The following is a 12,429-nucleotide window of genomic DNA, read 5'->3' as shown; positions in this document are numbered from 1 at the left end:
GTTATCTCTCTGGAGGTGAATACCATTTTTAATCATGCAGTCTTTGAAACCATTGTGGATCAATATATTGATCAGAGTAGCCAAATATCTCATAGTTGATATATACTATATAGTATCGCTGTTACTGTGTACAATGTTCTCCTAGTTCTGCTCACTTCACTTTGTATCAGTTCAAACAAGTCTTCCCATGTTTTTTTGAAACTAGCCCCTTCATCATTTCTTATAGCACAATAATATTCCATTAAAATAATATACCACAACTTATTCAGCCATTTCTCAGTTGATGGGCATGATCTCAGTTTCCACTTCTTTGCCACCACAAACACAGTTATTATAAATATTTTTGTATATATGGATCTTTTCCCATTTTCTTTTATCATTTTGGGGGTACACACCAAGTAGCAATATTAAAGGGTCAAAGGGTTTTAGTTTTATAGCCCTTTGGGCACAGTTTCAAATTGTTTTCCAGAATGGTTGGACCAGTTCACAACTCCAGCTAATGCACCAACAATGCATTAGTGTCTATTTTTTTCCCCAGACATTTGTCATTTTTCTAGCATTTGTCATTTTCCTTCTCTGTGTGTTAGCTAATTTAATACATTTGAGATAGCATCTAAAAGTAACATCTTAACAGTAATGTCAGTTAGGATTTTTCATTTAAGACTCTTAAGAGACCAGGATAAAACAACTATTAATCAATCAAAAAGTTCTTATTGAAAACTCTATTAGGTTCAGCTTTTTGTACTATGAAAAAAGCAAAGTAAAAAGTTTGCTGGTCCCATCCTTCAAGAGCTTGCAGAAGAGTTGGGGCAGTGAAAAAAAGTAACAAAAGATAATGAAAATGACAACAATAATATTTATAATTATAGTAATAATAATGATGATAAAAGTAATAACCAGTAATTATATGATGCTTTAATGTTTGCAATTCAGAAGGTATCTGCTATGATTATCCTCATTTTGTACATGAGGAAATGGAGACAGACAGGGATTAGGTGACTTGTCCAGGGTCACACAGCTAGTAACTATCTGAGGCCACAATTCTGGTCTTTCTGACACTAAACCCAGTGCCTTATCTACCACACTGTCTAGCTGCTTCTAGGATTAGGAGTCCAGGATGAGGGTATAAAGGACTTGCCTAAATGAGATTAGAATGCATGCCTTTTGACTCTAAATTCAGCTCTAAATCTACTACATATAGACCTTCAACTTTAATAAATAGGGCACAGAGCTTATCAATTTTGATATAAGGGCAAAAAATGAAATTGCAACTCCCTGTCAAATCATAGCATGTACTAAACGAGCATTTAGGTCCTTGAGGCAGCTATTGACAAAGGAAAGCCCCTAATGCTTGACCTTGCCCACTATGCATAGGAACCTAGCTTTATACACAAGTTACAGAGGTTAAGTTTAGCTGATGATATGTTTTCAAAAGAATATTTTGAAAGGAATGGTCCCTTAAGTATAAAGTTACACAAACTTGCAAACATATGCAAGAAAACAAATTTAGGGCAGATTTTCTCTGTGGAAGAATAAAAAACTTTTAAATTTGAATGAATTTATTCAATCAGCAATTTAAAGAAGATTTTATATCTTGGAGGCGATTTTCTGAGAGAAAATACAAGGTAGGTTACAGGGTATTCCCTCCACACCCAATATTCCCTCCACACCCAATATCCATCAAACTATCTCTGGACTATCAATGTAGTCATAGAATCTGAGGTAGGAGAACCTTAGAATATAGAACATAGAATGTTGAAATAGGAAAGAACCTTAGAACATAGACTGTTAGTAGTGAAAGTGTTCGTAGTGAAAGGTATTTTTGCTCTTGTTCAATTTTTTTAGTCATGTCCAACTTTTCATGACCCCATTTGGGGTTCTCTTGGCAAAAATACTGCAATGATTTGACATTTCCTTCTCCAAATCATTTTACAGATGAGGAAACTGAGGCAAATAGGGTTAAGTGACTTGTGTGGGGTAAGCGTGTGAGGCTGGATTTGAACTTAAGAAGATGTGTCTTCCTGACTTCAAGTCTGGCATTCTATTTACTGTGCCACTTAGCTGTTCCTGGAATGGATCTACTGATGCAAAACTCAGTATCTTAAAGCATAACAGTCTTTAGGGATTCTCTTGCCCCTCCCTCATATTTTAAGAAGAACAAACTGAGGCCTATAGAAGGAGATTTTCCCAAGATTACATTATTTTTGTGCAACTTTTCTCCACTCCAATGACAAACTAACTGAACTTTATTATTATGGTGCATGTACAAACATCTATCCAGCACCAGGAGCTGATTGTTTCAAGATTAAAGACAGACTATGAGTAGTTAGTGTCATCATATTGATGCTCACCATCATGTACCCGCTCCTGGTAGGACTAAAGAGCTAGAATGAATAAACTAGGTAGACAATGAACATATACATTCATCCTCATCCAATCTGAATAGGTATGAACCTCTGCCTTTGGGTGTACAAAGATATCTGCAAGTTCCTTGTCTGTTCTCTGTTGATTTGACTCCTTTACTGACAGCATCCCATGAAAGACAATGTTATAAAGAGAGAAATCTTGGACCTTTACCTTGAAGGTGAATGTGTGGCTCAAGGAATTAGCCTAATTTTTCTGAGTTTTTTTAAACTTTTTTTTTTAAGTGAAGACAATGGATACTCTAGCTTCTAAGTTTCACAAAAAGTAAGGAAAGCAAGCCTTCAGGCTTCTCAATAGCTGGTTCTGGCATTTGGGTTTTGAGGGTAGCTCATCACCCATACCGAAGGAACGAAAGAGACTTCTGGGAATAAACTTTGTTAGATAGCTTGATATAGATAGTTAGTTAGGATGAGGATTTATCTGTCTGTGATGTTGTATTCAGATATGAAATTTGATGGGGTCATTGCTATATCAGAAGGAAGTTTGAGTTCACTTCTCATAGAGACTAATACTGTAAAAGAATGAGTGTTTACCCAAGGTGATCAGGGAAAAATGCCTGTACTTTTGTTCTTTTTAAATCTGTACAGTAAATATGCTTTTAAAAAAACAAAATAGTAACAATAATAAGATACATGGGAATAGCCTATAATTATGATACAATGAAGGAAAAATCTAGGAATACTAATACTGTGGGCATGACAGCACATGATATGTCCCATATTTTCTTTTTAGCCCATTTGGCCTTTTCCTCATCACTATCATCACACAATCTTTTCACCACCACAACTAGACTAGTATGAGTGGTAATATAATATTTCCAATGAATTTGTTTTGCTCTTCTGAATACCTTTTCAGAAATGCTAACATGATGAAACTCATAGCTATTATATAGCCTTTCACTCACCAAAAGGGAAGCCTCCAATATGTATCATATACAACTCCCTCTTTTTTCTCCTCCCTTCCTGTCCTCCACTGTAGGGGTTTTATTCTGCCTTGAGTCTTGCTGGGGTTTTTTTTCCTGGCAGAGGTATGATCCTACTTATTTCACCCAATTCTATACCAGTCACATGTCTAAATCACACCTGCAAATTCGGCCTCATGAGGAGGAGCTTTTGAATGCCTTTCCAGATCATCACAGTGAGAGCCAGCCTATTGCCTTCTGTCATTATTGAATTTATACTCGGTTCTCTGCCTCCTGCCTTCATTCATAGTCACCTTGCTAATAGTGTTGGTTATCACTAGAAATGACTGAAATTGAGTCTTAATTATACCTCTCAGGGCCACATTGAAGGTCATTGTATGGTATCCTTCCTACAGGAAGAAAATGCAGCCATTTCAGACCATCAATATTCAAGGGGGGAAAAAAAAAGCCTGGATGAGCAAAATGAATAACATCCAGGAAATATATTGAAATACATACTTAAAATATAATGTGATCCTTTCAGGAAACATAGATGGAATACCAGCCTTCTATTCTGAACAGGTTCAACCTCTTATTTTGCTGGGGTTCAGTTTCTTCTATATACAAGGATTTCTTTGCATGTTTTTCATTAGTCCTAATGAAGAAGTGCTACAAAGTCTTTTTTGTTCACAAAAGAAAACTCTCTACTAGACATGGTCTACAATGTCCAGAAAATGGATTAGATAGAACTCTATTGAAAAGAAAAGGTGAAATGACAAATGTTAGCGATTGAGGTTGGCTGCCTACCATCCACTGTCACCATCACCTACATCAGCTCTTTACTCCAGGATTTCATAAATCAAAGGATCATAAATCAAGAGATGAAAGAGATTTCAGAGTCTACCAAGCCAAATCTCCTCATTTTATAGATGAAAAAACTTAGTCCCAACTTAATGACTTGTTCAAGGTCACAGAGATTGTAAGTGGCAAAATTGGGATTTGAGCTCTGTTCTTTTGAATTAAAATTCATTTTTATTTCTATTATACTATAATTAAGTTCAATTAACCAAACATTTATTAGGTACTTACTATACCCAGGGGATTCAAAACAAGAAGCAAAATGGTCTTTGACCTCAAAAAATTTGGATTCTCCCAAGTCATGCAACCTACAAATAAGTAAATACCAGACCTTTTAAGAAAAGAAAAAGCATTAAAAAGGAGATAAGTCTCCTCCACTTCTATTTCAGTTCTGAAGAGTGCTCAGAATGGGCTAAAGGATGTTGGGAATGAGGTGTTTCCATGGAAATTTCCTAGGTCACCAGGGAGTGGGGCTTGGAATGGGAAGAGAAAAATGTTTGAGATGCAACATGATGAGGTTGGGAAGGACAACAAGGAGAAAGACAGAAAGCTGGCTTTATAGATATTACTGAGTTTAAGAAAAGCCAGAGGTGAAGAGGTAAAAAAGATAAAAAAAAATTGTATATTGTGGTATTATAGTTAGGATCAGTAGGATCCAAGAGAATGGGGAAAATTCATTGTTCAAGACTGAGTCCAAGATGAGAGAACAAAGCTACATAGAAGGCAGGATTAAGAAGGAGTCTGAACTCCAGTAAAAGACTCTCTCACAATTTGTCTTTCTCAAAGAGCCAAGCACCCATGTGCTTTTTAAATAGGAGACTAAGTGAAAGGATAGGATGTTTTCCTCAATCCCATCTTTTGATGAGTTCATCTACTACTTTTGTGTATTTCCATTGCCCTATTCAAGGGGTAGCAGTAAGTAGAGAGGGAAGAATATTTCAATATGCTTATCAAGGTATAGATTTTTTGAGACTTGGGATAGAGATGAGAAGTTAATGATAGTTGCAGTGATGCATGATGATATATACTCTATGTCCTCACATTATGTTCTTGGTGGCCAAACAATTTTTTTTTAAATAAGGAAATTTAATTGCAACCCTCTTAGAATAATCACATTTTAAACAGGATCTTTTTGCCAGATAATCACCTTGAATTTTGACCATCATACTTCACCAGCTTAATTCCCCAGTGACTATTCAGAGAATCTTTTAGAAATATGGAAAAGCATTAGGAGACTGTTATGTGGCGTTTGCATATACAGTTGATCTGCACAGTCTCTCACAGAATGCTATGAATTTTCCCTTAGTTTACCATATTAAAAAGAAATACTGTGCAAGAGAATTCACCCAGATCAGGGGAGAGCAGTTTTCCCCTTGATTTGTGTCTGGAAAATGAGAAAAACATAACACCAGCATATGATGAAGCTATGAATAAAGAACACACACACACATTTCAATTGCTTAGCTCACTTTTTATGATGCAATGGAGAATGATGCTTTTTTGCATTTGTTATTAAAGGACAGAACAGATGGTAAAAGGTTAGTTTAAAGTGATGTCTTCATTAAAATAACTTACGATGCCCAGTGATTGTGCTCATCCAGGGATTTTGGCTCTGAACCCAGGATAAAGCTTTCATCTTCAGGAATACACAGGATAAAATACAGGATTCTGGAAAACTCTCCCCAAAGGAAGAAATATTTGCCTAATTTAAAATGAACTTGAAGATAAAGGAAAGTCATAATTTTAATTTTTTGCTTAATGTGACAAGCTTTCTCTTAGCAAGATCAATCTACCCCTTTCCTATGCAGGATCTAATAGCAAACATATTCCAGGTGAAATCCAGAATGTCAAAACAGAAAGTGGGCTTTGGGATCATATAATCCAAGATGTTCATTAAAGAAAATTTTTAAAAGTTTATTGTTATCACATCCAGCCATTCTGGAGAGCAATTTGGAACTATGCTCAAAAAGTTATCAAACTGTGCATACCCCTTGATCCAGCAGTGTTTCTACTGGGCTTATACCCCAAAGAGATACGAAAGAAGGGAAAGGGATCTGTATGTGCCAAAATGTTTGTGGCAGCCCTGTTTGTAGTGGCTAGAAGCTGGAAAATGAATGGATACCCATCAATTGGAGAATGGCTGGGTAAATTGTGGTATATGAATGTTATGGAATATTATTGTTCTGTAAGAAATGACCAGCAGGATGAATACAGAGAGGACTGGCGAGACTTATATGAACTGATGCTAAGTGAAATGAGCAGAAGCAGGAGGTCATTATATACCTCAACAACGATACTGTTTGAGGATGTATTCTGATGGAAGTGGATTTCTTTGACAAAGATATCTAATTCAGTTCCAACTGATCAAGGATGGACAGAAGCAGCTACACCCAAAGAAAGAACACTGGGAAATGAATATAAACTGCTTGCATTTTTGTTTTTCTTCCCGGGTTATTTTAACCTTCTGAATCCAATTCTCGCTGTGCAACAAGAGAACTGTTGGTTCTGCACACATATATTGTATCTAGGATATACTGTAATCTATTTAACATGTAAAGGACTGCTTGCCATCTGGGGGAGGGGGTGGAAGGAGGGAGGGGAAAAATTGGAACAGAAGTGAGTGCAAGGGATAATGCTGTAAAAAATTACCCTGGCATGTGTTCTGTCAATAAAAAGTTATTTTTTTTAAAAAAAGTTTATTGTTATCTTTTTAGATAAATTTTTTAGATATTTCTGGATAAACTCTTGCCTCTTACTTTCCCTATGGCCCTTCCATGGTAATAAAGAAAAATAGTTAAAATAATAAAGCCAAAAACCACCCAAAAGACTAACAATATAAATATAATTCCAGTTCTGTAGCCCCCACTTCTCCAAAGAAAGAAGGGTGTTGGAAGAATTTATGACTAAACAATAGGTAGAAAGTGTTATGGAATGTATAATGAATAATTCCAATCACATTAAGTTTACAAGAGTTTACACAAACAAAAGTAATGTATCCAAGATCAGAAGGAAACCAGGAAACTTGAAAAAAATCTTTACAGCAAATTTCTCTGATAAAGGCCTCAATACTCAAATATATAGAGAACTAAGTCAAATTTATAACAAGATGAGTCATTCCCAATTGATTAATGCATTTATTAATCATCAAAGGATTCATTCAGTTTTTCAGAAGAAGAAATCAAAACAAGTCACTTAAACTTTACTTGCCTCCATTTGCTCATTGTTAAAATGGGAATAGTAACTACCTCCCAAGGTTGTTGTAAGGATGAAATAATTGAGATGAGATAATAATTGTAAATTTTTTAGCACAGTGTCTGGCACAGTGCAAGGTTAGCTATCATAATTATTTTTTATTTTGACACAATGATATTCTATTATATACATGTATTACAATTTTAAAAAACTATTATTTGATTATTGGGAAATCACTTTGTTTTAGTTTTTGCTAATTAAAAAGCCAAGATCATCATTGTACAGATGAGGCAACTGAGGCTTAACTTACCTATTTCCAAAACATTATCTTTCCAAAAAGGACAAAGCTTTGAAAAGGAAGATCTGGTCAGAAAAATCCATCCTTTTTGCCAAAACTCAGGATAAAATAAGATCTATAATTTTATGAAGACTTTCTCTGACTTGTAATAGCCATATTGCTCCTAGGTCTCACCTTTGTCTCAAGTCCCAGATTTCAGCATTCCCAAGAAAGTATTGCTCCTGACTTAACCTATTGAGTCATTCAGAAATCAAAGCAATCTCTCTCCAAATGAAGTCATCAGATCTATTTATCTTGGGGAAAAAAAAACATTTATAAACTAAACTCAATGAAGAGTGGTAAGAATACTGGAGGACATTGATTCAAATCCCATCTCTGATGTTGGCTACCCATAAAATCTTGGGCAAGTCTTCAGCTTTGGTTTTCTCACATAAAATGAGGGGGTATCTGAGGTCCTTTGTAGCTCTAGATCTATGATTCTAAGATCCTTTAAGCAAATAAAAGTACATAAGAATTGGCCATCTAATCTGACTTCCAGTCTTTTTCACTACTGGAATTATTGATGTTGAGTAACTTCAAACTTTGAGCACATTTAATAAAAGGAGCAAAGAAATCTGATATTAAATAAGGTTTCAGCCTCCTAGTGTTTATGTATATTTGGTCCATTATCCAAGATCACAAGGAGGCAAGATAATTAGGAGGTAAGGAAGAAGGGTTGGAAGTCAAGACCTCTGGTGACATTTCTGTTGATGTAGTCATTAAGTGGTCATCTCTATTCTCTTCCTGAAGTTTAGTCCTTTTTTTTCCTGAAATATAAGAATAAAATCTCTTCCAAGAAAACAAGTGAGATGCTTTTATTTTTATATAATAGATTGGGTTTCTGAATGAGTTTCATAAAGATCAGAAAATAGTTTTTTCAAAGGCAGTTACTGGTATACAATGGGAGATTCAAACTTCAGGTGGGGCTTGGACTAGAGATGTAAAATGACCTCATACTTAAAATGCTTGTTTTAGAGTCAAGAAGACTTGGATTCAAGTCTCACTTCAAAGATTTATTAGCAGAGTTATTCTAGGTAAATCATTTAACTTTTCTGTGTCTCAGTTCCTTATCTATAAATTGAAGGTATAAGGCTCAAAGTCCTAAAAGATCCCTTCCAATTCTAAACCATTTTACAATCCTATGAACATGTCAATACTCTTTTTACACGCTCAAAGGAAAGAGAAGATAGAGAATACCAAACTATGATAATGCATGTAAGTAAATCAAGATATCCTTTGAGGTATCATGAGATGCTGAACAGAAACTATTTTATTATTTATGGCTACCATGACCAGTTATGAAACAGGATAATTTTCTTTTAATATTTAACCCTCACTGTGGCCCAGGGGTAGAATGATTAGTTCACTGAGACACATTTTCCAGCTTTATCCAGGTGGCTATCATTTGTTCCAAGAGCATTTAATAATGACTCTTCTTCTATTTTTACATAGACTCAAAGTCAAGGTCTCCTTGGTACTGTTGTTTCACATTTGTTCACTGGTCTACTTGACCCTGACCCTGTTGCTGCCTGTGGATCATACTTGGATTTCTATTAGCTATTCACACTTATAACCCCTTGCCTTGCTTTGTCTCTGACATCTGGGTTATCTTGATTCTTGCTCACCTGTTTGTTCCTTAGCTATTAATTTACTGTGATTTCATTATTCAGACCTCAATTCTTATTTTCTTGCTTAGTTTCTGACTTGCCTTTACCTCTGACCTTCAATTTATATAGTTATTCTGATTATGCCTGATTGCTGACCCACTACCTAGGATAGACATCACCATATGCTCTGATTTCCTGCTTTCCACCTGCCATCTACCTTGTAAATCAAAATCTTGGGACCAATAGTTTGCTTCTTCCCAGAATTCAAGCTACAAAGAATTCAATGTTGTTCAATGGGAATCAGTGTAACACCTAGTCCAGGGGGTCAGTTACTTCTTTATCCTAGAGGGGTTCAACAATGCTTCTCAGGACTACTTAAATGGGTGGCAAGAGGGCTTACAGAAAGAAGGCAAAATAAATGATTGGAAGAAACAGGAATGAAAGGAACAGGGAGGAAATGAAGGGATTCCTAAAATCTCAATATTGAAGTGTTCTGCACACAGTATTTATTGAATTTGAATCAAAGAATGATACAGTTGAAAGACACCTACCTTAAAGAAACATACTTAACCAGGATTCTGCACATTTGTCTTTTAAAATATATTCATTTTTAGTGACTGAATTTTAATATAACTGGTTTCCTCTATAATTGTATGTATTTGATTTTATGCATTTAAAAACATTCTGAGAATTGAATTCATAACCTTCACCAGACTACCAAAGGAATATGTAATATAAAAAGGGTAAAAAAAACCAACCCTGGTCTTTAAGGTTATTTAATCCAGATCCCTCCTTTTATGCTGGAACAAATCCCCCAAAAACCCAATACCACTGAATACTAGTAAAGGAAAGCAAACTATTTAAGATTGTACAGATAGAAAAACAGAAGTAAGAAGAGAAATAAAAAGGAAAAACGGGAAGGGGAAGTTGGGGAGTGAGTTCTGGCTTTTGTTTTAGCTTTAGTTTTTAAAATGATGATATATGATCCTCATTAGCATAGATGAAGGACCGTGGAAGTGCACACTTTCTTAACTTTCTATATCTAGCTGTCTCTCAAACCATTTTCTACTTGCTATCTTACCCTGCCATCCAGCTCTGCCATAATGTCATCTCTCCTGGAGCCTTTGCCCTACTTTTTCTTACCAAGATCAGCCCTTCCTCACAGAATCCATGCCCCTGAATCATGGGGAAGTTAATCCTGTCACTTTTTGAAACTCTTGTCCTGAGGCCAAACAGTTCTGATTGAGCCAAGCTTCTTAAACTGTGGGTCCAGGACCCCCTATGAAGTCACAAAACTGAATGAAGTAGACAAGAAAAATTTGGCAACAGTAAAAGTTTTCTGAACACAATGACCAAAAATCAATTTAAAAATCAAACATGTAATGAATCTGGGGTATTTCTGACACAGCTTGCTTATGAGACATTGCAGAACTTCATTGTAGTCTTGTTTCTGAATATACAACACACAACATGTACATTTTTGCCAGAAACAGCTCAGATTTGAGACCAGATTGCTTAAAACTTTCTCTGGTGAAAAAGAGTTGTGAGTGGGAAAAGTTTAAGAAATCCTGTGATTAAGGACTACTTATGACTCCATATACCTTCTTCTCACCTCTCAAGATGAATTTAAACTCAAGGTTGGTGCTCTATTGATGAAACACAATTGTTGATAGACATAAAAACATATATGTATATATGCACACATGTATATTAAATATATATTCATGTGCATAAATGTATATACACCTGGGAAAGATCTTAACTTAAAAAGGTCAAGGTCTCCCACAGCATTGGGATCATCTTCAGTGGGCCTGATCTATATCTTGTCACTGGATCTAGAGGACTCTGGAGGAGAAAATAAGGGTGGTGACTTTCCTCACTTACATCTCACTTGCCCAGGAAATAACTTGTCTTTATATCCCCAGTATTTAATATATTACTTTGCACATGGTTATCTTTATTTTTAAATTAATTCATTCATATTGTTACTTACATACTACATATATATGTTTATACTACAAAAATATACCCATTCATCTATCCATTCATTCATAAAATGAAATATTTGTCTACAAAAATTAGTATACTATTTCTTTCATATAAGATTTCAGGACTCAGTCTAAGTCCAATACATAATGGATAAAGAATGACACCACTGACCAGATGTGTTTTCTTGTGTTAGTTTCTAAACACCAGTGGACAAAAAATCCTCATAAGAATGAAAGCAGGATTGCTTATATAGGCCAGTCCAGGAAAGTTTGGAATGATAAAATAGTAGGGATGAGAAAAGACTAGACTTGGGAGTTCATTACTATAGGGAACTTTCAGGAGAAGAAATTTTCTCTACCAATTCAGGTCACCCATCACTTTGTCTGCACCTTAGCCTTAAGACAGTTATTTAAAGCACTAAGACAAGTAAATGCCTTGCTCAGGATAACACAGTTTGGATGTGCCAACCCATATCTCTTCTGATTTGGAAGCTTACTTTCTATCCAACATGCCTCACCAGAAAGACTCAGAAGGCCTAGACACATTTTAACTTCTCTGCTAGTCATTTGTCTAACTTTGAGCAAGTCCCTTAATTGTCTCTTAGTCTGTTTCCTCATCTGTAAAATCAAGGTAAGAGCTAAGTTTTATTACAATTTCCATGCTTCTGATGCTGGGGCAATCTAATACTTATCCAGCCCAGGTTACATTGATGAAACTTAAATAAATCTCTCCATTATAGAGGTCTTGACTGCAGTTGATCTAGTTTATATGGTTTTCCCATATAAATATCCTCATAATCACCCTAAAAGAAACTTCAATTTATCATTCATTTAGAAGCTGACACAAGACCCAAAAATTTCAGTCATCTGGTGCCTACTCTGAGAAGTCACTTAAGGTAACAAGGAAGAGGAAATCTCTCAAAGCTGTTGAGTGGGGAAAAGACAAAAGCATCTGATATAAATCAGACCATCCACAAAATAATCTCCAAACAAAATATAAACCTTGTTTTACTTTTAACTTAGTGCTATAATAATAATAATAATAGTCATCATTCAGGTAGTTTTAATATTTAAAAAAGACTTTACAGACATTATCTCATCTGAACTTTACTGTAAGGTAGA

At 35.4% G+C, this 12,429-nt stretch overlaps 1 protein-coding gene across 1 annotated transcript in view; it reads right to left on the bottom strand.

Moving 5' to 3' along the window:
• CDH4 (cadherin 4) overlaps positions 1-12,429 on the bottom strand; it is a 1,241,109-nt gene that overhangs the window by 243,708 nt on the left and 984,972 nt on the right. The window lies entirely within an intron of this gene.

This window comes from Antechinus flavipes, chromosome 2 (genome assembly GCF_016432865.1).
Source record: "Antechinus flavipes isolate AdamAnt ecotype Samford, QLD, Australia chromosome 2, AdamAnt_v2, whole genome shotgun sequence".
Taxonomy (NCBI): Eukaryota; Metazoa; Chordata; class Mammalia; order Dasyuromorphia; family Dasyuridae; genus Antechinus; species Antechinus flavipes.
Note: the sequence above shows the minus strand (reverse complement) of the source record. Positions and strands in the feature narration are given on the sequence as shown.